This window comes from Coptis chinensis, chromosome 8 (genome assembly GCF_015680905.1).
Source record: "Coptis chinensis isolate HL-2020 chromosome 8, ASM1568090v1, whole genome shotgun sequence".
Lineage (NCBI taxonomy): Eukaryota > Viridiplantae > Streptophyta > Magnoliopsida > Ranunculales > Ranunculaceae > Coptis > Coptis chinensis.
In genome coordinates this window covers 91,969,528-91,980,969 of record NC_141463.1, presented here as the reverse complement: position 1 = coordinate 91,980,969, position 11,442 = coordinate 91,969,528, and the positions used below count along the sequence as shown (strand labels likewise).

Below are 11,442 nucleotides of genomic sequence, written 5' to 3'. Positions count from 1 at the left end.
AACCTATCACACAATAAATTCTACGGTGAGATCCCACAAGAAATTGGTCAGTTGTTTCGCTTCAAAAACTCAATCTGTATGATAACACTTTCGAAGGAGAAATTCCAGTCAATCTAACCCAATGTACTGAACTCAGGTACATTGATTTAACTCAGAACAAATTGTCAGGAAATATTTCGGCAAAGCTTGGCTTATTGTCAAAGCTTGAAATCTTGGTTATTGAAACAAACAATCTGACAGGAGTGCTACCCTCTTCTTTAGGTAATCTTTCGTCGCTTCAAGTCTTCTCCACAGTTGAAAATAAATTGGTTGGAAGTATTCCAGCCAGCTTTGGTAGACTGTCAAGCTTAAAAATCTTCTTTGTTGGAGTTAATTTACTATCTGGTGAGGTCCCTTTAACAATTTTCAACATCTCTTCCCTGAATATCTTATCAATTGAAGGTAACCAATTTAGTGGTAATCTTCCACCAGACATGGGCATCACTCTTCCTAATCTCGTCGGTTTCTGTGGTGGTGGAAATCAACTTTTTGGACTACTCCCAGTTTCATTAGCCAATGCTTCTAAACTTCAACTATTTGATATTTTAAAAACAATTTTAAAGGACCAGTTCCTAAGGATTTTCAATTCCCTCAAACTATTGAACGGCTAAATCTTGGAAGCAATCATCTAGGAACAGGAGAAGCTCATGATTTGAGTTTTATCACTTATTTGACCAACTCCAGTAATCTAAACAAATTGGGCTTGGACCAAAACAATTTTGGAGGTGTTTTCCCAAACTCTATTACCAATCTCTCCAACCTAATGGAGAGGTTGTATCTAAACGGCAATCAAATATCTGGAATTATCCCAGAAGGATTGGGAACCTAGTCAATTTGTTTATATTAAATCTCCAGGTCCTAATAACTTTTCCGGTAGTATTCCATCTTCTATTGGAAAACTCCGTAGTTTTGAGGTTATATCTGTCCTAAAACAAATTATCCGGACCGATCCCATCTTCTCTTGCAAACAATACTAAATTGAATGAATTGTATTTAGGAAGGAACAATTTGGGAAGGAAACATTCCTTCAGGTCTTGGTGCTCTTAGCCAATTGCAAGAATGGATCCAGGACAAAACAACCTAAATGGTACCTCAGTGCCCTTTTGCCCGTCGCCCAGTTGCATCTTTCACTGCCTCCTTCTTAGGACCACGAGATGGACATCAGGATCTTGAAAGCGGTTGATAGGCCTTGCTTCAATACGCCCTCCCCTAACATAGACATTATCTCCCCAGCGACGATTGCCAATGCGAACACTTGATGACCTGTTGTAGAAAACCTCATCCAGGTCATCAATATCGTCCTCATAGTAGGGATAAACATCTTCAAACTCTTCATTAGCTTCTTCATGAGCTTCTACTGTCAATGGTGTAAACCAGGTTGCTCTAAGAAGCAGGCAAACACTCTCTTCAAACATGTAATCATGGATCCTGAGAAAAGTACAGTTTTAGTATATCACAAGGCAAACATGGTTCAACAACATATGTAAAAAGATAAAAGAAGCTGTTGCTCTACCTGCCATCGAGAGAGCGATGAATGTTGAGGAACTGAAATGGATGCTTACACTGAGGGCAAGAAGGCTTTTCATGGTAAGTTGCCCATCTCAGGATACAAGTCACACTACAAATATCCAACAATAACAAATAATAGAGAGAACTGATCCAAAAAAAGGCTAATAGATTCACAAAAGAGACAAACCAGTAAGCATGTTCGCCACCTTTGACGAGCCATTTCTTCAAGAGAAATAGTGACCAAACAAATTGCACATACTCCTCCATTTCCACAAATACCCTTCTTCTTAACTCCACCTTCACAAACCTGTCAAACTTTCCAATCTCAACATACATATATATAATTAAAACATGGGGAGGACACGTGTAGATCTTAAATGAATCTGAACCTGTTCTTCTTCTTGGATACAGATATTGGAGAACGGGATCTCCATCAAGAGAGATAGAGAAAAGAACGTTGGGTTTGTCAATCATGCGGTGGTCAATATATTTTTTAAACAAACAAAAAAAAAATAATGGCTTTCAGAGAGCGGTGCGGTGGAAGAACAAGAGTGAAGCGACCCTAAAAAGAGGGACTGCTCCATGTGTGCAAGAGGGATGACCGGTAAGGCAGTAAGTCGTTAACAACGTGTTATTATCTTAGTTATTCTACCCACTAGAAAAGTAAACCCTACTGACGAGCTAATTTTATTTACCCATTGATGAACTAGAACAACACCCCCATCCCTCAAAACTATCCGACCACCAAAGTAGTGCATTTATAGTCCCCATATAGAACAAAAATAATATGCACATTTTACAAAATTGTTCAGGGAAAATGAGTTAATTTATATATGACAATTGAGTGAAAGAGAATAAAATCTGCAGTGACTGGAGAAACAATTTACACTTAAACACATGAGTCTATAGATATGACTTGCTTAAGTAAGTCTAACTGGTCTTTAGCATATAGCAAGTGAAGGCTGGCTTTCAACATATATAGTTGTATCTCAGAGATTTTCTTTCTTCCATAAAAATTAAACAGACTGTAAATTTTAGTACGATCAAACACGAGATATTGCTAAGACATCAAACTCCAAACACGCTTTTTATATTTCTAATACATTTGCTAACAAACCATTCATATGAAATTGATACACATAGAAAAGAAAGAACATGTAATGATCACCATTTACTACTGCTAACAGAGATGATTTACAAGAACAACCAAGCTTTCATATATACACAAAGTTTAACAAACTGTATAACTTGTTTTATTTCTTTTCTAACCAAACTTCACACCATATACTTCGCCATTCTCCCTCCCTATCTCCGAATACGACAACCCCTTAACACTACCAATAACAATCTTCTCAACATTTGGAACCTTAACACTACTATTCTCCACAATAAACTTGTTAATCTCCACTACCTTCTCTTCACTAACTTTCCCAAACTTATTCAAAATCCTAACCATATCACTCAACTTAATCAAAGAATGCAAAACAATCCCATTCTCAAATAAATTCTCCTTCCCACCTTGTTCCCTATCAATAAGTACAACAGCATCACTAACTTTCAACCCAACATCTCTAAGTGGCTTAGCAGTTTCTAATACGGACCCACCACTAGTAACTAAATCTTCAACTATTAAACAAGTTTCACCAACCTTAAAACTACCTTCAATTATTTTACCCGTGCCGTAATCTTTAACCTCTTTTCTACGCATAAGCATGGGAATATTATTATTAATTGAAACAGATGTGGCTATTGGTAAAGCAGTGTAAGGTACACCGCATATTAGATTGTATGAGATTGTGGGGAGTGATGAGATTAAAAGTTGTGAGATTTGTATTAAGAGTGATGGGTAGGAAACTATTAGACGTAGATCTATGTAGATGGGTGAAAATATACCGGATTTTAATTTAAAGTTTCCGAATTTCACGGCTTCTATTTCGTGGAGGGAGAGTACTAGTTTTTCCATTAGTGATGATGGAGAAGAAGGAGGAGGAGGAGGAGGTTTTATGTTATGTGGGAATATGGGAGAAGGCGAAAGGTTTTGTTGTGTATTTATGGAGTGAAGAAGTTACACTACTGAAGTGTGGTTCTCGAGATGTGTGTAATGAAAAATGAGTGATTTTTTTGCTCCCAGCGTTGGTTCCTCCAACCGCTCTAAAGAAATTTTGAGCCATACACGTCTCATCTTTTCCACAAAAGAAGGAAAATTACAACGTGCACAAAATCCTTAAAATTCTCAATTTTACTAGTTTGTCTCTCATAAAAAAAATAAAAAATAGAATAAACCAAAAAACGTGTGTATTTCTTCTTCATTTTCTTCTTGCAAAAACATGTTAATAATAATAATATCATCTTCTTGTTAGCTTTTTGTTTTGTTTTTGTTTTTATTTTATTTTTAATTATTAGTTATAATTTATGAGGGACAAACTAGTAAAATAAAAAAAATTGAGAATCTTGTGCGAGATGTAACTACCATTTTTTGTGGAAAAAATAAAGTGTGTGGGCTGGATAATTCCCTTGGAGTAATTGGAGGAACACATGCTGGGAGCAAAAAATCACTGATGTGTAGTGGACCAGTGGCTCAAATAAAAAGTGGGGTTTGCTTTTTGAAAAGTTGGAGAATAATTTTAGGAAAGTTATGTAGAGTGCAAATTAGAGCTTAGATCACGAAAATGGTATGAGATTATGTCAGCACTACAAAAGTAGTGTGTTATGAGTTAAGACACGCAAATTTAATGGATGAATTGTAATAATCTAGAAGTAGAAGAGTGAGTGGGACTTTAAGAATAGTTGTTTAATTATTTTCCTGAAGCTTATTTTTTATTTCTGAGATTCGGTTCTTTAGAATTTAGATCACAGTTCACAATCGTGCATTTTATAGGCATAACATCGCAAGCAAGCAAATTTTGTTATACTCAAATTAAGCAGTTGATGACACAAAAAGTTGCCGATTGTGAGATGGAGTCCTTTTTTAGACGATAGTTAACAATCACAACAACAGACGCAGATAGTTTTTCCATTAGTGGTGATGATGATGAAGAACTCTTTTGTTTTTTTTTGCTGTTTGGGAATATGAGAAGGCGAAAGGTTTTTGTGCATGTATGGAGTGAAGTTACACAACTGAAGTAGTGAGGTGTGTTTCTCGAGATGTGTGAAGTGGGAAATATATGGTTGTGAGAGAAAGAGATGTGGTGGGACCAGCTCACCAGCGGCTCAAACAAAAAGAAGGTTTGTGGGGTTTGCTTTTTGAAAATCTGGAGATTAATTTTAGGAAAACTTTGTAGTGTCCAAATGTCCAATTAGAGCTTAGATTGCGTGGATGGATATAATACAATGAAATGTACGAATCTAGAAGTAGAAGAGTGAGTGGGAACGCTTTAAGAATAGTTGTTTACATTCCTAAAGTTGATTTTTATTTTTGAGATTCAGTTCTTGAGCTATTAGTTATTACAGACTTACAGTTCTCAATCGTGCATTACAGACATTGAAGTATTGAACATTCGAGTTACGGAGTTAGTATAGAGGCAGCAGGTAACCTTGGAAGGGTTAGCACAACTGGTTCTGCTTTGGGTTTGCTCTCCAATGATCACTAGTTTGATTCCCCTCAAGGTCACTGGGCGAGGCAGTAACCGGTCGAATTTCCAACAATCAGGGCCCTGGGAGGCAGTAACTGGTCGAATTTCCAACAATCAGGGCCCTGGGATTAGTCGAGGTTTAGTAGTGCAATTTTGTAGGCCATAATCCCAATTAATGCTTGTTTCCCCAGGCTATTTACTCCATTTTGTCATGGAAATCAAATTAAGCAGTTTATTACGCAAAAAGTTGCGGATGGTGAGATGGAGTTCTTGTTTTAGACGGTAGTTTAACAATCACAACAACTGACGCAGATAACGACATTATTAAGCACGAGAGCTAATTACCCACACGAGAATTATTGTCTCCAATGTAAAGTACACAAGCAATACGAGAGGAAAGCATAGGATAGCAAAAGGATATGGGATCCCAGAGGATATCTCATTCCCCTCTTTTCCGTATTATTATCCTTTTCCGACGGAGGGGACTGCTGTACTGGCATTTATGCATACAACTATCGTGATGTATTTGGACTTCTACAAGTTTCAGCTTAACCAATTGTATGCCAGGAATCCGTAAAAAGGGAAATGAAACATGCATAGTCCCTGTTTGAACTTCAATGCCATTTTCGTTAGAATTTTTTTTTTTTTTGTTAATTATCATATATATATATATTAATTAGATAGGAAAATTTACATTGTTTCTGTCACTGCTCAGAATGTCCCGAAGCCACAATGGCGGGGTTATTAACCATTCTTGAGGAACAGGGGAGGATTTTCCATAGCAAGCTAACATATGGGCCACTTTGTTTCCAGATCTGTTTATCCACAGAGTACAAAAGAGTTCCTTAGTAGCTAATAGGGCGAGAGCTCAATAAGATATAGCTGAGAAGACCAGCCTATATTTACATTCTTCCTTTTTTCCAAAAAAGTTTGGCGGTTTTGGGGAGTCGGGCTTCCACTTCCATATTCCTATGGTTGAACTTCAAGCTCCATTGGATGGCTCTGAGTATCCCTCTGCTTTCGCTTCTTCTCATTGTGTTGTCTTTTCCTTGTTCGGGCCTCGCTGCCAAGAAACGCACCGGATGAGTCCCTAAGCACATAGCCATATGTTGTGTTCTTTCCTTTTGTGAAAGAAGCATCAACATTTAGTTTAACCCGCTTTGTGTGGGGTGGTTTCCACAAGATCTGATGAACAGTTTTCACTCTTTGTTCCTGCAAGACTAAGATGCTCTCATTACAGTTAAAGAACCTTTGCATAGATAAAGACAACTTAAGCATGTTTGGTCTTCTTCGATCATGGTATACCGAGCATCTCTCCGACCATAAAGTCCAATATAAGTGTAAACAGAATTTGGTCCAGAGCTTACGATTGATTGGCCATTTGGGTGGCGGATTATACCAAAAATCTATCCATTAGAATTGAATTTGCAGTAAAGCTGCTAAGCCCAAGAGCATTATTTTCAGTTAACCTGACTCGGCAAGCTCTCACTTTCTATGCAATATCTTACAATCTACTGCTTAAAATTAGTTATCATGGGCAATTAATAAGGTTAGCGAGAATATGAACTGGGAGAAAAATCATCCTTAACTCAAGAAAGCAAAATATGATATCGCCTTCCTCTCTTTCCAATTTTATGTGCCTTTTCAGAAGTTCTTCACCGGTCATTCTTCCCCCTTCTTAAGATACCTTCCCTTCCATGCAATACCACACGATCTATTTGTGAAAGTTAGTTATGAAGGGCAATAAGAATATCGTAACAGCTTAAAGAGAACTCATCTGTAGGTCGTTCTCAAAACTCAACAATGCAGAGTTGTATACTTCCACTAGCCATTTGGCCCGGCCTATGGCCGGACTTGCTACATAAATAGCTAAAGACTCAAAAGCCTAAAATCCACTTGAATAAATAATATATTTATATTGATAGAACAGGTGACGTGGGCTTCTTGGGAGCATTCTCAATTACTTTCGAGATTAATGACCAATAAAACAAAATATATATATATAATAAATAAATAAACTAACTCCCAAAATAGCATTTCATCTAAAACAAAATCAATCTACCTAGACAAAAAGAGGTATTTTGTGGCTTCAATAAGGGTCTTGTCCAACCATATCTACCCCCTAAATCAGCTTTGAGATTTTACCTCCCTAAATTTTCTATAATCTTCGGCTAGCTGTTGTAGACTGTAATAGGGTACCTGACTTCCATCTAGCAATTAGAACAAAAGACATCTTCTAACCACTAAAGGCAAGCATCTTAGGCTTGAAATATGTTTCGGTCCATAACTTGCACTAATTTTTGCATAACAACATTCTCCATTCTTGTATAATTGTAAAAACAAATATTAGATACAAAAGTGGGTTGAAAACTTGAAGCCAACTCAAGGAAAGCATGCTACCAAAGGCATACGCTCCTAAAAGTCTAAAGAATTAAAATGTAAATATTATATTTTTATAGCTACCAACTCACCTCCATTGCTATTGAAGAAGGTGTGAGACTGATACTCAACATTTATGTCCTTGCAAAGAGTAATAGATGTAAAGCATCACAAAGATGATGAAACTTGATGAAAACCATTGTTCATTCAAATAAATTCTCTTTTGGGTGATCGCGTTACGATATGTGCAGTTTGTGCACTCTTCTTTTCCCTGTTTACATGTGACCCTCCCAAGTAAAAGATTAGCTTGCTTGATTTGAGAGTAAGAATGTTCGAAAGAGGCTTTGAATGTGTTTTCTGTGTCATTAGAACATTTACATCGTAAACGTTTCGAGAGTTTTCTTAAGCCTCATTTTTCACATGGATATAGTAGGATTTGAGTTGCAAACTACTAACTAAATAATGATTACATCATTAAATTCATCTTAAAAGCACACATATTATTGATCTTTGGGATCAATTAGGTTCAATCTTTCACGATCAAGACTCAACTAATCGTGAAGGAAACTTAAGTATCTTAGTTCGACTAAGCATTTTATCTCCACCGAAAAATGGCCAAAGAAAGGTTCAACAACTAAAGAGACTGAGAAGAATAAATCTGCACACCCAAAGACCCAGTCACAATAATCTTTCACTAATATCAGTTCAGAAGAGGTGAGCTTCCCACAATCAAAGTCAGATTTCTTGAGTAACAAACCCTAGGTACGACGACAAAAAACTTGTCTCTAAAGAAGTTCATGATCTTCCCATTGCTCTGTTGTAACATACCCCCACAATATAAGATGTAGCAATGAGCTCAAAACTTCCCCACTTTTTTTTCAAAGAACTTCTTAATACCTTTCCCCGATCTTCTTATATTCTTCTTCATCATCTGTTTTTTTCTTCAGCTTTGCTTTCTCGGAAAGACATCTTGCTAAAACAACACCATCTTCTAAGGCCGCATAAACCCCTTGGCCAATATCAGAGTCATAGGATGCAAAGCATCCCCTCGCTACACATACATTTTCTTTGTAGATAGCACTTGGCCATAGTACATTCAATGGTTGCCCGGATCTTAATGGAGTTGAGATAATGCTTTCCAAACCGTTTTTTCTATGACACCCAAGACTTCTTTTTGGAAACTTTACCAAGATTTTGTAGCACGAATTGTTTTATTTGGCTAAGGTCATTGAACCTTGGTAATAATTGTGATGATTTTCTTTTTTTTTATTGTCAAAGCTTTCTTCTCTTCTTTGCTGTTAATATCATATCTTTCCAACTGCTTTTCTCCTTTTCTTTCATCTCTTTAATTGTTTCCTTCAGCTCAAAGATCTTGTCTTTGTTTTCTTTGTCTTGAATCATACAATCTAGCATAACGTTTTTGAGGGTGTCAAACTAAATTTGTTTTTTTTCAACTTCTTTTCTTTTCTTCAAGAATTCTTTGAAATTGAAGTCTTCAATTTCTATTTCACGTTTATCTTTTATAAATTTTATTGCATTAAAAGCAGCCAAATTTTGTGCCTTTTCTAAAGAATATGTAGGGCTTCCAGAGAATTCTTTAACTATGACGTCTTCATTGTTAAAGAATATGTCTTTTGGTACCCTGATCTTGTTACATTGCTAATTACTACCTTGAGAATGCAACATCATTATCCAATGTATTCATTGATCTCGACTATTCAAGGGGTAAATTGGATGACAGACATTCTCTACTTGCTATAAGTCTATATGAAAACTAACCTTGCTAGACTTAAATGAAGTCTCGCTAATACATCATATTAAATTGAATAATTCATATCTAAATCAATTTGAGATGATATTTATAATCATTTAAACTGGTTTATATACATAAAATCACCAAATAGGATAATGTAAGCTTTCTAATAATTAAAAGAGTGATTAAAAGAGTTGTGCTTCCGCACGACAGAGAACTCCCATGAGAACAATTTGTTCTTCTTTGTTTGATTAAAAAATGTGTTCTCAATGTTGGGGTTGCAATACATTTCGGGCTCCTCAGTAACTAAAAAATACTTGTCATGTAGTTCTTTCTAATGGCATTTAAATCCCATCGAATGATGTATTTTATTAAACCCATCTGATGGATCTATTCTGAGTATGAACATTTATTTCGAAATGGCAACATACCTTTTCTTATTGTCTACTCAACATGCCATTCTTGAAATCTTAAACAATATCAACTTCTCAAAATTATTTATTCAATCAGATATGAGCTACACAAATCATCAGCTAGGAGGGCATATTTGATGGCAGATACGGAAACCATATGTAACAATGCACCACTGCCCACTGAAGATGGTTTACTCTAGGATGTATGTTTACAGGTGCACCATCAGAGAGATTCATTTAAAAAGCCTTAATTTCATGATTTAGTTCGTCCTTAAATGCCCATCGAAACCCATATAGTAGACATCCAGTACCAATGTCACTGCCAGTTAAAACCATCCTTGTGAACAAATACTCAAGGAGTTTCATAATAGGTTCTACCATGTGAGGGCTCATATCCAGTTCAACCAAAAAGGCCTCCTTTAATTTACAATATCCGAGTGGAATTCCGTAGCATTCAGTTCGAGCTTTCAGCTCCTCCACACACTGTAGAGCTTCATATAGAATGCGAATGCCAAAATATTTCTTGAGAAGAGAGACTGTTTTCTTACGAAGTTCATCTGGGTTTATTTTTGCAACTGGAGCTGGTCGTTTCTCTGCCGGCAATAAAGGTGCTACTGAAGTGACAGGCTTAGTAGGAGGACTGTATGCTACATGATCAATAGTAGTAGCTATATTGGAAGGACTACCAGGCGAACCTGCACCACTACCTTGCAACAATAGACTTGTTCTCCCAATTATTACGCCACCACAACCCTGAGTTAGAAGCTTTGAGTTGACGGTTTTGGCTTGTTGGTAAAGGAGCCCTGGACATGCACAACGATCGCATAGCCGAAAAGATCACCCCTTGGCATCGAACGATCATTACTGACCTCCCAATTGTCATTATTATCAATTCCCTCGCATCCCTGGGCATCTTCCTCGCTCTAGGCATTCCCCGGCATTATACCCCCTACGCCAGTCGGTTGGGAAACCCCTGGACTCAAACCCCCAATTGCATCCGCCCGATTACCACAATTAACCCTCATGCTAGCGGTTGCACCTAGACGCGAACCCAAGAGTACGCCTTTTCGTGGTCCAAATGAATTTCGATGGTCTTAGCTTTGATATGTCAAAACAAATTGGGGAGAATAAGTAAAGAAAGATGGACTCAAGTATGTAAGACTTTCATGAAGAAAGGGAATTGAGGAAGTATACCTCCTTGTGGTCGGGGACCCACTTGTTTGCTCACGCATTTAAGAACATCACGAACCATGAATTTCAGCCACAGTGCCGGTTGGGGTGCGTGGTGAGATCCTTCATTCGGTTGAAGTAGGCATCATTAACACGCCGAGACTTGGGGCTTTCATCCAAATCTTTTGCTTGCAATGGTGTTGAGCCCGACCGATCTCAACATTTCCCTCATCGAACAAATCTTAGGATCTTGTCCCAACAACTCCACGTGAATCAATCATCGTAATGGCTTAAGAAACTTACACATAAAACACAGCATAAAAAAAAAAAAAAAAAATAAAAAAATGGAAAAAGGTGGAGTGACTAAAATGTAGAGGGTTTTGATAACAACCTGAACAATGTGGTGTATAATCTTCTCAGGCACCATCTTCTGTTTTAAAAGTTCACCTATATGACATGACGGATGTTTCCAAGAGTGCTTGCAGATTTTTCATTTTCAGCACCTTCAAATGCTTCTTGACAATTATTCAAGAGGACACTCTTGAAAGTTATATCCTTCTCACCGTGCTCATCGGAAGGAATGGAGAAAACTTCGGCGAAATGAAAG

General features: G+C 37.2%; 2 pseudogenes across 1 annotated transcript; both read right to left on the bottom strand.

The window, feature by feature from the left end:
• Positions 1 to 1,143: 1,143 nt before the first annotated feature.
• LOC147484387 (uncharacterized) lies at positions 1,144 to 1,783 on the bottom strand (annotated as a pseudogene). The gene is made up of 3 exons (XR_015204418.1): positions 1,736 to 1,783; positions 1,553 to 1,657; positions 1,144 to 1,467 (listed from the first exon to the last, which is right to left on the bottom strand). The product of XR_015204418.1 is annotated as an uncharacterized LOC147484387 (transcript).
• A 1,029-nt stretch (positions 1,784 to 2,812) lies between these two features.
• LOC147484386 (uridine 5'-monophosphate synthase pseudogene) lies at positions 2,813 to 3,256 on the bottom strand (annotated as a pseudogene).
• Positions 3,257 to 11,442: the final 8,186 nt, after the last annotated feature.